This window comes from Tripterygium wilfordii, chromosome 21, assembly GCF_013401445.1.
Source record: "Tripterygium wilfordii isolate XIE 37 chromosome 21, ASM1340144v1, whole genome shotgun sequence".
In the NCBI taxonomy this organism is placed as follows: Eukaryota; Viridiplantae; Streptophyta; class Magnoliopsida; order Celastrales; family Celastraceae; genus Tripterygium; species Tripterygium wilfordii.
In genome coordinates this window covers 12,502,520-12,518,739 of record NC_052252.1, presented here as the reverse complement: position 1 = coordinate 12,518,739, position 16,220 = coordinate 12,502,520, and positions in this window count along the sequence as shown.

The window sequence follows — 16,220 nt, the reverse complement described above, 5'->3', positions numbered from 1 at the left end:
GAAAACCATCGAATCTCTACAAGAAGCTTTGAGGGAAACCAAAATGAGACTTAAAAAAGCAACCGACAAAGTTCAAGACTACAAAAGGCAACTTATGGTTTCAAAGCATGCTATACAAGGTGTTCGATATATGTCATGGGGCAGACAAGCAAGTACTCATGACCCAGATAAATTACACGAAGCAATCACTGAGATCACAGTACAACTTGGATCTGTTGCAGATGGAATAGACAATGTTCTTTATACCCTAGAATAAAATTCCTGTCCAACAGTATGATTATTACTATGTATAAAGGGCAGTGGTTTGATATTGGGAAGATCTATCTGGCCACGATCTTCAAAGCCAAGGATTTTGTCGAGAAGAAGCCAACAAAGGTGGGGAAGTTATTTTTCCCACGGCTTATCACAAGGTTGCTTTTGTTCAAAAGCATTCGACCTCCTCGGCCTCGAGCCTCTTTGGGATATCAAATCACCATGCTGGAAAGAAGGACATGGCGTCAGAGCATCAGCCATTTGAAAACAACTTCTGCTGGAAAGAAGCAGACCCAAGAAGGTCACTCAGCATCACCACCTAGTGATTCCTCATCAGCAGTTGCAGCATCTCCACAATCAGATCGCATGCGTGCAGCGATAGCCCGGCTAGAGATGGGGCTACAAACACTAGAAGAGGGACAGCAAAGGCTGGAGCACATGTTGGCCGTAGTCATGGATATGGTACGGAAGTCCAAACACTAGAAATTTTGGGGAGTTATGTTTTAAACTCAGTAACTGGACCAATTTGGAATTGCCAGATTCTGTCAGCAGCCTTCAAGAGTAAAATCCATCTGCACTACCATCTGTGGTCCGGCTCACGGCCATTGATTGGGTTTTAATAATGAGCATGTCTTTACTTTACTTTGATAAATTTCTCTAGTACAGCTTTTGCATGTTCAATGCTTCCAGTTCTCATGTTTTTGATGCTCTGTTACACTCATCATTCCTACATTTATTTGCCCAATTCCCGTGTTTTTGATGCCTCTGTTACATTCATCATCCCACATTTATTTGCCTTTATTTGTCCATCACTTGCAAATTCCAAATCTTGCAAATTCCATTTTGACAGGATTGAAATTGATGATAATGGAAAGATGAACCGAATGAACCAGATTTTGGGGCACCCATTAACAATGTCGAGTTTGACTTGAACATTGAGGATGAATCTGAGATATAGTCAGAAATGTTGAAACAAGTTTAATCAAAAAGAAAAGATAATTCAAATGGATGAGGTTGTTAATTTGGGGTTGGAAATTTGAATTGGTGCAAACTTGGAAGATTAGAGATGAAATAAAGAAGCAATTTGATGTCGGATGTCTTGCTGTAGTAAAATACCCCGAATGATATAGAAATATTGCACCGGTACTGAAAAAGGATGATTGTAATCAGATCACGATGGCACTAGAAGATAAAGAGGAAATTACTGTCATTACTTTATGTGGTACCTTTTGCTATGAAGTCATGCCATTTGGTCTAAAAATGCGGGAGATACTTGTCAGCAAACCAAGGTCATTCTGTTTCATGATATGATGCATAAAGAGATTGAAGTGCATGGGGATAACATAATTGCCAAGCCAAGTGAGGATGAAGATCACATGATTAACTTGGAAAAGTTTGTTCAAAAGGTTGAGAAGACACTAGTTGAAGTTGAACCCCTCAAAATGCGCATTCGGGACAATTTCAAGGAAGTTGTTAAGTTTTATTGGTAGCCAAAAAAAAAAAAAAAAAAAAACCCGCTAGAGTGAAAACCCGCAAGGGCGCTCTAGGCAAAAATAGGGGCAAAAAAAAAAAAAATTCTGCTAAAGTGAAAAAAACCTCACAGGCGTTTCAATTTGGGCTGCAAGTTCAAATTTCAGATTGTTTGAAGAAGGATGGTTGGATTACGAGTTTGTTGAATTGATGAGTGGTGCCTGAGTTGGCTGTTAACTTGTCTCACATTGACATAGGTGGGAGTGCAAAATTAATTTCGTAATTGAAGGGTTGGAGATCAGTTAATTGGACATGTACCCAAAACTGGGGCAGATTTTGGGGTGCTCTTGATACCATCAGATATTTTACCTTGCTAAGGTGTTAGTCTGTTACATAGAAGAAGAAGTTTGTTGGCAGAAATGGAAGGTTCAGAGATAGGCTCATACAAGTCAGATTTGATTATTGTTAATTGGGTGCACACCAAAATTGAGGCAATTTTGGTACAATCTTTGAATTATCACATATTTCATCTTGAAGAAGCTCGGTTTGTCCTTTCTGCCTTTGATTTCTCTGCTTTCTTGTACATATTTCATTCTAAAATATTTTATTACCACCTATCCTTTTCAATACAAATTGTGAGGAAATTCATTTCTTCAATTTTGTTGCTTGTTGTCTCCTTTTCCACATCCCAATTCAATTCTCATTTCATACTCCAAAAATTATTATCATTTGCTTTCAATAATTGACAAGCATGGCTGTACTTTTGAATTTATCACTGACAAAGTTTTGACAGGAAATATAATGAGTGCATCAGGACAATACTTTTGATAGGAAGTTGATGGATTTTGGCATCCTAAGCTGGAAAGGATCTGAGTGAAAAGCCTGAAGCTGAAGCAGGTGTTAGCAGGAAAGAGAAGCTCACATTCCTAAGCCGTGCAAAAAAAAAAAAAAAAAAAAGATTTGAATAAGGAAATTCAGATAAATGGGTAGCTTTGAATTCAGATGCGTACGAACATGCAAATTTCAGGGAAAATGAATTGATTATGGGAATGCACATTGGAAAAGGAAAAGAGATAGCTCAAGAGCTGGGATCCAGAATGGAAAAAGGCCTTCACTAATCAGATTAGAGAAGATACATTGAAAGCTCAGTGAGTCAGAAAGTCAACCCTGACAGAGAAACAAATTTGGTTTAGCAATTCGTAATTGTGCGCTTGTTGGAGGATGGCAAAACCATGAGAAAACATGCATCCATTCATTCATGAGACATTCATAATTGAGCAAAATAGGTCAGTGCATGCATCATCACTGCATAAATAAAAAATTTTCAGCCAAGCCGGGAATGGCTACAGTGATCCCGAGCACCTTTTTCTCAATAAAACAAAATTTTCAAAAAATCAAAAAAAATCTTTTCCAGCCAAGTCGGGAATGGCTACAATGATCCCGAGCACCTATTTCTCAAAAAATAAAAAAAAATCAAAAAAAAAAAATCAAATCAAAAAATCTTTTCCAGCCAAGTCAGGAATGGCTACAATGATCCCGAGCACCTTTTTCACAATAAAAAAAAATCAAAAATCAAAAATTTTCAGCCAAGCCGGGGATGGCTACAGTGATCCCGAGCACCTTTTCACCAAAAAAAAAAAAAAAAAAGTCAAAGATTAAAAAAAAAAAAAAAACAGTTGGCCAAACCGGGAATGACCTTGTGATCCCGTGCCCCCTTTATTTTCTTGCACAAACATTGGCCAAGCCGGGAATGGCCTTGTGATCCCGTGCCCCCTTTATTTTCTAGCACAAACAGTTGGCCAAGCCGGGAATGGCCTTGTGATCCCGTGCCCCTTTATTTTTCTGCACAAACAGTTGGCCAAGCCGGGAATGGCCTTGTGATCCCGTGCCCTTTATTTTCTTGCACAAACAGTTGGCCAAGCCGGGAATGGCCTTGTGATCCCGTGCCCCTTTATTTTCTTGCACAAACAGTTGGCCAAGCCGGGAATGGCCTTGTGATCCCGTGCCCCTTTATTTTTCTGCACAAACAGTTGGCCAAGCCGGGAATGGCCTTGTGATCCCGTGCCCTTTATTTTCTTGCACGAACATTGGCCAAGCCGGGAATGGCCACAGTGATCCCGTGCCCCTTTATTTTCTTGCACGAACATTGGCCAAGCCGGGAATGGCCACAGTGATCCCGTACCCCTTATTTTCTTGCACCAACATTGGCCAAGCCGGGAATGGCCTTGTGATCCCGTGCCCCTTTATTTTCTTGCACAAACTTTTTAGCCAAGCCGGGAATGGCCACAATGATCCCGCGCATTTCAGGCCCGTACGAAACGCGGTTGACTACGCCTTTGTTTGCCTTTTATTTCATAAAAGACATACAAAGGGGGGCAGCTGTAGTACCCGGTTTTCGTCCGGCCAAAAAAATACAAAATACAAAAATAATAATAATAAAAACAAATATATTAAAAATATATATATATCATATAAAAAATATAAAAAAAATATATAAAAAAAATATAAAAAAGAAGGAAAAGATAAAATGGCCGAAAGTAGGGTAAAAAAAAAGGAAGTGAAAAAAGAAGGAAAAGATAAAGTGGCCGAAAGTAGGGTAAAAAAATAAAGAAGTGAAAAAAAGAAGGAAAAGATAAAGTGGCCGAAAGTAGGGTAAAAAAAAAAGGGAAGTGAAAAAGGGAAGTGAAAAAGGGAAGTGAAAAGGGGAAGGAAAAGATAAAGTGGCCGAAAGTAGGGTAAAAAAAAAGGGAAGTGAAAAGGGGAAGGAAAAGAGAAAGAAAAAGAATAAGAAGAGGGGGGAGAGAGGAAACAAGAAAAAAAAAAGAAGAGAGGAAGAGAGGAGGCGTGAGAGAGAGGAAGAAAAAAGGAGAGGCTTTGGCTTTTGGTGAAGAAAAACAAAAAAAGAAGAGAGGAAGAGAGGGGAGAGGAAGAAGAGAAGAAGAGAAGGAGAGAAGGAGAGAAGGAGAGAAGGGGAAAACCGATTCTTTGGATTTTTTGGTAGAAGCTTCATACCCCTCATATCTTTCACTCAAGTATTGCTCTATTTACACTTGATTTCAATGTTTGATTCATTTTTAGCATCCTCGGATGTTGACTAAGAATAGACATGGTGTTTCTTGCATTCACCTTGGACATATGTGATGCTTAGGAGTGTTTTGGATACTAATATGTTGAGCCCTTTCTCTTTGCATTTTTTTTTCTTCTATTTCTTGTTGGAAAAAGCGGGAGAGACCATATTTGGATTTGATTTTCTTGGTTTAGATACGTGTGAATCTCATAATGTGGTCTTGATTCGATTTAAATCTTGATTTACATTTGAGTATTCTATTTTTCCCTCTCTTTATGTTTGTTTTGTTGGACGAGGCTCGGGCTTGGATATTATTTGGACGAGTTGATGGAGGCTTAAGCAATTTCAAGATTTTGTTTGGTTTATTACAATTTGTGTATATTTGGCCCCCCATATTGTGTAATTTATCTTATTCATGTCGATTTGTATAATTTCGACATTTATTATTTGGATTATTTGTACAAGTGTGGATTATGAATATATAGGCTTAAAATTGAATATAGGTCATTTCAATTAAAGAAATCATAAGTTGATTTCCTTTATTTGAATTATGAACCTTATTTGATTTCATTTATGAATTTGCCATAAGTTGGCAATAATAGGTTAAATTGATAGATGACACTTTTCCAAATAATCATTTATACCATAAGTTGGTATTTAAAATTAAACCTACCAAAAGTTGGTATGTCATTTTATCATTTATGCCATAAGTTGGTATTTAAAATTAAACATACCAAAAGTTGGTAGGTCATTTTATCATTTATGCCATAAGTTGGTATTTAAAATTAAACCTACTAAAAGTTGGTAGGGCATTTTATTAAATAAACCATAAGTTGGTATCTAAAATTAAACCTACCAAAAGTTGGTAGGACATTTTATCATTAACACCATAAGTTGGTGTTCAAAATTAAACCTACCAAAAGTTGGTAGGATATTTTATCATTAACACCATAAGTTGGTGTTCAAAATTAAACCTACCAAAAGTTGGTAGGACATTTTATCGTTAACACCATAAGTTGGTGTTTTAAAATTAAATCTATCAAAAGTTGGTAGTGTGTCTCCAAATAAAAAAAACTATCATAAGTTGATAGTAATATTACAATTTTTTTTTTAATGCTATCATAAGTTGATAGTATTCTTACAAATCTTTTCCCAAAACTATCATAAGTGGATAGTGTTATTTTAAACCTATTTTCAAATAAAAACTATCATAAATTGATAGTAATATTCCAAGCTTTCTTTTTCAAACACTATCATAAGTTGATAAGTGTGTTGAAAGTAATAATTCAAACTTTAACAATTACACCTTGCAAAGAGCAAGTTTCCATAAGATAGTCATTAGATTAATCCGGGTAACCGTTTTCAAACGGGAGTTGTGGGGTGCCTAACACCTTCCCCACACTCAATCGATCCCCGTACCCTTTTCTCTGGTTCGCAGGTCTTTTCGGTGTCCAATTGCACCTTAAATCAATTGGTGGCGACTCTAAACATTTTTCATCCTCAAACGCCGGTCCGCGTCGTGACCCCGGTTGCGACATTAGGTACTTAAAGGACACACCTTCCCTAGGGTTGTGGTATGATAAGAAATCTTCATTTGACTTGCATTCATTTGTAGATGCCGACTTTGCGGGTTGCAAAATAAATAGGAAAAGTACTAGTGGTACTTGTCAATACCTAGGAAATATGCTCATATCTTGGTTCTCCAAGAAGCAAACATGTGTTGCTTTGAGCACTACCGAAGCCGAATATATGGCTATTGGTAGTTGTACTTGCCAATTGCTTTGGATTAAACAACAAATGCTTGATTTTAATATGGAATTTTCAAACATTCCAATTCTTTGTGATAACATAAGTGCCATACATTTGTCTAAGAATCCTAGATATCATGGTAAAGCTAAGCATATAGACATTAGACATCATTTCATTAGAGATCATGTTGCTAAAAAGAACATTGTGCTTGAACATGTAGAAGGGGAATATAATATTGCCGATTTGTTCACTAAGCCTTTAGCTAAGGATAGATTCATAAAACTAAGAAATGCATTGGGTTTGTGTGAAGCACCTTGAGTGCATATTACTTGAATGCATATCCTTGTTTGATTGATATCCCAAGTTTGAACTTGAATGCTTATTATATTTTCTTGGTGATATGTGCTTATAAGCTAAATGTATAAATTGGTATGCATGATTGAAGGGGGAGTAACCTAGTGTCATTAGGAGGCCATGGGTCACTTAGTGTGATAGGCTCCAAATTGGGTCACTTGGGTTCTATTAGTTCAATTGGTGTGTTGTCATGACTATTTGTTGATGAGAACTAGTTTTGATATTATTTGAAGCATGTTTATGGTCTTAAATCACTTTTGTGATAAAATCTTTTACAAAACTTGCATCAACCCCTTAGTTCTCCACTTTTTGAATTATTACAAAAAGGGGGAGAGACATGATGATAAATTGCATTAAAATCATTTGCCAAAATGCATATATAGGCATAACTTAAGGGGGAGTGTATATGCCATGATTGGGAGAGAATAGATGTTAAACTAAGGGGGAGCTAAGCTTACTTAACTAAAGTTGTATATGAGTTTCAAAATTGTTTTAAATTGATATCATTAAACTTTTTAATGCACTTTGAATTGATATTAAATTCAATTACAATCAAATAGACATTTATATCATGCATGTTTTGTAATCATCAAAAAGGGGGAGATTGTTGGACCTATGGTCCTATATGTCTAATTTTGATGATATTAAATCATTTATAAATGATAATGAAACATTAAAGCAATATTTGATTTATATGAATTGAATTTAAATGACTATATATTTTTGAGATAGTGCTGGAAATTAAGTTTTGAAAACAAACATACATGGACTAAGTTAGAACATCAATTTTCCAATTATCATATCTTAACCAACTTGAGTCCAAATTTGTGTGCTACTTGTTAATTGCCATTAATTTGTTTAAATTGAAAAAGGGATTCCAATTGGAATTTGGGGACACAATTCACCCCCCCTCTTGTGTTAAACTCGATCCGTCAATACAGAGCTAGCATTCGAGTGTTGCTCCATTTTTTCTTGCCTTTTAGCTCTTTTTAAACAATGGAAATTTGTTTGTGTTAATTGTTTTCCTATTTTCTTGTTATGCGTTGAATCTAGATTGGATATCACTACAAGAAAACATGTATTTTGCGATGGAATATTCTGTCACAAAATAAGGAAATTACAGAATTAGCAATTGAAAATATTCCATTGCAAATATTTTGTGACAGAATCGTTACTATGGAATTTAGCGACGGAATTTTAGCAACAAAATTATTTTACAACGGATTTTTTTGACATATATTGCGTTGCAAAAAAATATATTAAAATTAAAATTTTTGTTCAATAGCGACGATCGCTAATTTGCTAACCTTTGCGACGGAATATCCGTTGCAAATTTATAAATTAAAAAATAATATTTTGTTGATCAGCGACGAAAATTTTTGTTGCCAATTTATCATGAAATTTGCAATACAATTTCCGTTGCTAAATCTATTATTTTTCTGAATCCTCAAGGTTGTTTATGGGGGATTGCATTTGCATTTGAGAAAAGAACTCCTACATCCTCCGCTCTTGATCCTACATCAGCTGCCAAAGTCACCTACCTCATCCTACAACTCAGAGTTCATCCAAGCCACGCGTTCTTGATCCTGTATTCGCTCTCGCAAGTTATTGACCTCATCTAATAAGTTAGCGTTCATCCGAGTAATGCACTCCTCCAACTATGAGTAAACAATCTAGAATGCCCACTAGAGCAAGATGAAGTATTGCCCAAAAGATTTGCCTTAGATCCAAACCCATAGACGCGCCCTTTTTTCTTCTTCCCACCAACCACCTTAAATAATAAAGAACTCTCGTCCACCGGCTCAAGAGGTGACTCATTGGTGGAGGAGAGTGATTGTTGTGTCAGCATCTCGTCCCTTAGCTTGTTGAATTTTTCATGCAAAAAAAGACACCAATGCATGATACTAAATCGATGAATCTGATGAGTAACTTGTAAAAAAGGACACCAATGCATTATACTAAAGAAATGAATCTGATGAATATCCAGCTCAAAAACCATGTTTGTCATCAGAATTAGGTCCATAAAATCTTAAACAATCAAACTTCAAAATAGGTAAAAAAAAAAAGCATGACAAACAACACAAATAACATTTAAAACGACCTTTATCCGAATCATCTTCAAAGTGAACTTCCTAGAATTCCAAAGTATCAAATAGACTGAAGGAGATGCATCAAATTAAACATATTGAATCCTTACGTATGTAGTAGATGCTCGTTCATTGACAAATTGTTGCATACTTTTTTTTCTGATGATTGCTAACAAATACCTCTGTCTGGGTAGGTTCCCGACCAAGTTCCACCCTCTACAATTAAAATCACAAATGAATGATACTTAGATTTTGTTGAAAATGGTTATTTTACTCAAAATTTATCATTCTCTTACGACACTCCGAGTGGGGAATAAAGCCACCAGTATGAGAAAAGTCATTCTCAGATGCTTGATTCTTCTTTCCCTGTTCCCTTTTTTTGATGTAATCTGGTTTAGCCCAAATACGAAAAAGTTCAACAAGGACATCCATAAGGATCCACCTAGCTTTGGTTGGATTTTCTCGTGCCCTATGCATCATGTCTCGAAATAATTCCGCACTCTTCTTATTTCATAGTCTCTTTATTGCACCATCTTCAGCAGGGACCCATTTGCATTTAGTCTGCAAGATATACAAGGTTAATAACATATATGACACAATTAGATCTTTAGACAAGTATATAACTTTCTTGGTGTTCTCTGCCTTGTTTTTTGTTTCTTAATATGCAATGATTTACTTTGTATTGTATTCTCTCAATAAAAATGATCTTAGACATGACAAACAACAAATCATTAAAATCACCATAAAATAGATTTCTATATCTATCTAATAGGTGTTGAGAACAACAAATATTAGATATTTAAAAATGTACTATAGAAACTTTACACCTTGCAAAGAGAATAAAAACAGTACATGGAAGCATGTTGTTGAAGTATGAAACATATGATTCTATGAATTTTGGCAGAAATAGGGCGAAAAAAAGGTATTATTACATAAATCATTTGACTAACTTATCTGAATTAATTGATTATACCCAATGTTATTTTAAAACAGAGATGAACATAATAAAATTTTTAAAAGCAGGGTATTGTGAAATTATTTTTTCTAATATTCAATGATTATCTTATGCTCAGTAGCATTGAAAATAACAAAATGACAATATCTAGAAATCCTAGTGACTTGAACCCAACCCCAACCACCCAAGTGACAATCGACCAACTAAAATGACGGCAAGTAGTCTTCTCTTTGAAGGACCTGGGCTCTCAAATATCCATCTAAGCAGCCAATTTTTAAAAAATAAACTATGAATTTGTACTTTATACTTACTTTGAACTCTTTAAAATAAACTTCCTTTTCCTCGTTAGTAAAATCACTCCATTGTGTGACAAGACGTTCATACTTGCTCTTAATGATCGTGGTTATCTTTCGAGTAACATTAAAAGGATCAAAACTATCAATTAAAGAATAAGAACATATTTTAGTGACATAAATATTTCTATAATTAATGTTTACTAAAATAAAAGTGAGTGCAAAATTGTACTTATAGAGTGTTAAACAACTCGTATCCATAGAGGGCCTTTCGCCGAAGGCTCAACCCCAATATGATATGACGATGAGCCACTGACAACCTGTGTGTCTGGTGGCGAACTCTGCATAGTGGGTGCTTGTGGGATATGAGGGCTAGGTGGAGGTCGACATTTCAGTGGTGAAGTGATTGGGAGATGATAAAGCTTTATAATACTGAATGTTTGGTTGAAGAGAATTCACGTATGAGGACGAGGAGGCTGCGGAATGAAGGACACTCCCTACGTTGAGTCTAATTCGATGATGACCATGACTTGGACTAGATGTGGTGCAGCCACGCTGGTTCAATTGATCACTAGCCATCTACAATTAAAGAATGATCACAAGAAATTGCTTTTGAAAATTTAAACCGAAAACAACGACGACCAAAATTAGGAATATTTAAGATATGTCTCCCAAGAAGTGCGCAACATTCAATATTGTTCAAGGATAAAAATCAATAGCAAAACATATTGCACTTTTATACAACACGGTACAGAGATAAATCATGGATTTAAAAAATAAATACACACATTGTTAATCATCTTTGGACTCTTCCTCTGTCTCAGAATCATCAAATTCTGATTCTTTTTCTTCATCGTCATCATTAGTCTCTTCCTCAATCATTTGCCTTGTAGAATCTTCATCCACTTCAGCAGGTTCAGCTTCATTGTCGACAAGAGACTCTAACTGTCTAACTGGTACTTTATCGTCTTGGAAGGCATAATCCATTTGCTTTAATTGTGCAATAATTGTGTGCCTCGCTTTCGTTTTAATCACAACCCACCAATTTTGTCTATCACGTATCCCTTTCGGATAAGGAGCAAAGTAGACTTGCTCCGTTTGTGCAATTATAAATGGATCAAACTTCTTGTACCTCCCTCTACGTTTCACATGTACAAGCCTATATTGTTTTTGGATTCGAGTACCTCGATTAGGAGTTAGGTCGAACCACTCACAATTAAAAGGAATAATTTTTTTATTCAGTAGTCCTAGAAAATCCAATTGGACAATCCCTTTCAATTCCAAAATCGGTCCCCCGTATGCATACACCGCTGTTGATTGTTGACCTGCTTGCACTTCTGGCATCAGTGTCGAATTTGTATCCATTAGCATAATACATATTCCATATCTCAACTCTTCTCAATGGTCCTCTGGACACCTCTCGTATGAGTTCATCGGTAATCCTGTTTTGTGGGTCATAAACCTTAAACATAAAAATGACAAGTTAATTAAAAATATATTGGTACAATTAAATCAAATCGTGTCATGTTATTAAAATCGACAGATACTTACGTATTGTTTGAATCATGATGCGAAACCTTTCTCAATTTGATAGTCGACTTCATCATCATTTAGTGTTGGTGCTGATGCTAGCACAAAACCTATAAATAGACTGCAACACATATAGAAATTCACATTATAATTCCAACACAATTTATAGTAACTTACTTTATAAAAGGCTGGACAATATCACAATTCAGAAACATGTATAATGTTACTGCATCGTATTCTCTATCAGTTAGGTAGCGCCTACCAGCCTCACCAACAAGATGACCAAGTTGATTGAAGATTGAAATTCTAGGGAATTCCGAGTTGAAGATTGAAATTCTAGGGAATTCCGAGTTGAAAGTACCACCGTCATTTTCGAGGCACTCTGGTTCGTCGAGAGCTCACATGTGGTTCAAAGTAATACAAAGCAAATGTCGATGTCTCTTCGACTATATATGCTTCACATATAGATCCTTTCACACGAGCTTTATTTTTAACCTTCTAATTTGGGAAGTGAATGAACCTATTACAAAAATCTGTCGGACATAATATTAATTCTTCAATTGACAAATCATAATAATATGAATAAAAATCCATTTCAAAAGGATACATCCATCTGTATTGTACAGGCCCACCCATCCTTACTTCGAATGATAGCTATACCAGGAGATGTTCCATAGAATCAAAGAAAGATAGAGGAAATATACTCTTCAATTTGCAAACGATCACATGAATACTCGCCTCCATGATGATCAATTGATCCTCTCGTTGTGTAGTTGAACATATATCTCTACAAAGTTACTCAACTCAGTAATGGCAGCCCAAATGAGCTCCGACAATGCCTGAAATGCAATTGGAAGAAGCTGCTCCATGAAAACATAACAGTCGTGACTTTTCATCCCAAACAGCTTTTCTTCTCTCATGTCTATGCACCTGCATAAGTTGGAGGCATAGTCATCTGGCAACTTCAAATTGGAGACCCAATGACAAACAACCTTTTTTTGCTTCATGTTGAGACAAAATTATGCTTTCGGTTTGAGAGATTTATCGTTGCCATTCTCCACCAACTCTAAAGCTCTACGTTTACAGTAATGCGGAAGGTCCAATCAAGACTTAGCATTATCCTTTGTTTTTCCCTTAATGTCCATACATGTATTGAAAACGTTATCAAAGACGTTCTTCTCAATATGCATGACATCAAGGTTATGTCGTATTTGATTTTTTTGCCAGTAAGGCAAATCCAAGAAGATGCTCTTCTTGGTCCAATTATGTTCTTGGCCATATCCCGGCAATGATAATGGGCCCGTATCAGTAATATTTGGAAAGATCCAAACTCGCGCTAGCATTTCTTCCCCAGACAAATGTGGAGGAGTTTCTAATCTCTCAATTTGATTCTTCAAAAATGCATCCTTGTTCCGCCTAAAAGGATATGTCGTATCTGGATCAAACCACGATTTTTTCCTACCATTTTTCAAGGTAAATGCCTTTGAACGCTCTATGCAGCAAGGACATACTAACTTCCCCTATGTCATCCATCCAGACAGCATACCATAGATAGAAAAATCATTGATAGTCCACATCAGCACAGCTCTCATAACAAAATTCTATTGGGTGGAGACATCGTAGGTTATCAAACCTTCGCACCATAACTGGTTGAGCTCGTATATCAAGGGTTGTAGATAAACGTCGATTTTACTCTTCAAATTTTGAGGACCTGGATTGATTACTGTCAAGAACATAAACTCCCTTTTTATGCACATCCCAGGCGTTATATTATGAGGAGTCAAAATGACAGGCCAACATGAATAGTTCTTGCCAGATTGTTCGAAAGGAGTGAAACCATATGCATAGAAACCTAATCTTATATTTTGTGGGTCTAAAGCAAAATATCGATATGTTCGGTCAAAGTATTTCCATGCTTCTCCATCTGATGCTCATAATGCCATCTCATCTCCTTTGCTGTATCTGTTGAGCTATAAAGCCTCTGATGCTTGAGAATCAGAGGTTGGTACCACATACGTCTAACTGGAATATCCATGTAATTTCCTCGTCTAGTTCTCTGAGGTATATAACGATCTAGCCCGTAAAATTTGCACTGCTTCTCATTTGCATCATCCTTATAGTATATCATATAGCCACTCGTACAACAGTCGATTCGTTGATACCTAAGTCCTAGTTTCGACACCGACTTCTTGGTTTGATAGAAGTTCATAGGTGTCGCAACCGGGGTCACGACGCGGACCGGCGATGAAAGGATGGAAAATGATTTAGAGTCGCCACCAATTGATTTAAGTGCAATTGGACACTAGAAAATGGTCTACGAACCAGAGAATAGGTAAGGGGGTCTATTGAGTGTGGGGAAGGTGTTAGGCACCCCACAACTCCCTAAAAGGTTACCTAGATTGATCTATGTGCTTTTTCTTGAAAAGTTGTTTGTCCAATATAAATGGTATTTTGATTTGAAAAAGATAACATAATTAAAGCATAGGCAGGAGCTGAATGTCATCAAGTCCTCCTCCTAATTAACTTCAATTTAGTTACCATTATTTTTTTAGTACAAATGATACCTTAATTTGAAGAGATAACATAATTAAAGCCTAGACAGGAGCTGAATGTCATCAAGTCCTCCTCCTAATGAACTTTAATCTAGGTATCTAATAAATTAATTTATCATTGTGTTTAGGAATACAAATGACACTTTAATTTGAAGAGATAACATAATTAAAGCCTAGGCAGGAGCTGAATATCATCAAGTCCTCCTCCTAATGAACTTTAATTTAGGTATCTAATAAATTAATTTATCATTGTGTTTAGGAATACAAATGACACTTTAATTTGAAAAGATAACATAATTAAAGCCTAGGCAGGAGCTGAATATCATCAAGTCCTCCTCCTAATGAACTTTAATTTAGGTATCTAGTAAATTAACTTACCATTGTGTTTGTGAATACAAATAATACTTTAATTTGAATAGATAACATAATTAAAGTTTAGGCAGGAGCTGAATGTCATCAAGTCCTCCTCCTAGTTGACTTTAATATAGTATCTATTAATTTGTTTATGTGAAAATTTGGTAGAGATGTGGTTATTGAATAGATGGATTGGCAAAACTAAACCCCTAAACATGCATACTAATCACATTAAATATGCAATAAACTAAACTACACTACTTTACACTACCTTTCATTATTTCCACTACCCTATTACATGGCTTACATTTACAAGAATATACATGCCAAATAAAAATGAGATAAAAAAATAAAAAGATATAAAAAAAATACAAATACAAATATGGCCACAGAGCCCGGTCCATTACTCAAGCCCAATCCAATCTCCAAATATGTGTCCCGGCCCAAGTCCTCTAAGTTACCTCTTGACCCATGTGATCCACTCAATCCAAACCCAACATCAAACACAAAAATGGGTTAAAATTGTGCTCAAATGCCATAGAAATTCAAATCAAATCAAGTCCATATACATTATAAGCACACATATACAAACACATATATTCAAATATACCTATACAAATATACAAAACGGGATGTATACATACAAACACAGATACAGAATATATATATATATATATATATATATATATATATATATATATATACACACACACACATACACACTGTATATATATATATATATGCATGCACTATATATATATATACACACACCCACACACATCTACGCGCACACAATGCACACATATACACACGCCCACTGCATATATATGTACACACACTGCACACCTATATATACATACACTATACATATATATACATATATTTATCTCTGAAAGAAATGGAATAGCTACTGTATATCAAACACTAGGATCCCAAGCATCCAAACAAAGTATTGCAAACGGACATTAACCAAGGATGTATACTACTGCATGTATCGAAGGATTCAGAGCTACTACCGGGAGTAAATCATGGCATTCAGAGAACAAAACCCAGAGCAACGAAAACCAGATTATCACCAAGACAAAGAGGCCGAGAATGATAGAAATTTGTTCTGATATTTACCTCTCCCGCTTTCCCTTTCCTCTGGTTCTTGCAGCGAAATCTCCCTTTCCTCTCTTTGCTTTCTCTCTTCTTTCTTTTGTCTTGTGCCGCTACTTCCACTCTCCCAATTGTGTTTTATTTTGTTTTGCTTCACCAAAAACCAAAGCCTCCTTCTCCTCTCACGCCTCCTCTCTTTTATTCTTTTTCTTTCCCCAATTTGTGCCACATTTCTCTCTTTGTCTCCTTTTTTTTTTCTTTCCCCAATTTGTGCCATACATTTCTCCCTTTATTCCCCCACTTTCCTTTCTTTTTCTCCTTGTCTTCCTCCTTTTGTTGGCTTTTTTCTCTCATGACCCCCATTTCCTTATTTCTTGGCTTTTTCTTTATTTATTTTTTTAATTATGTCATGGCCCCTACTTTTCCCCCAAAAGTCTCCCCTTTTTTCTTTTTTTCTCT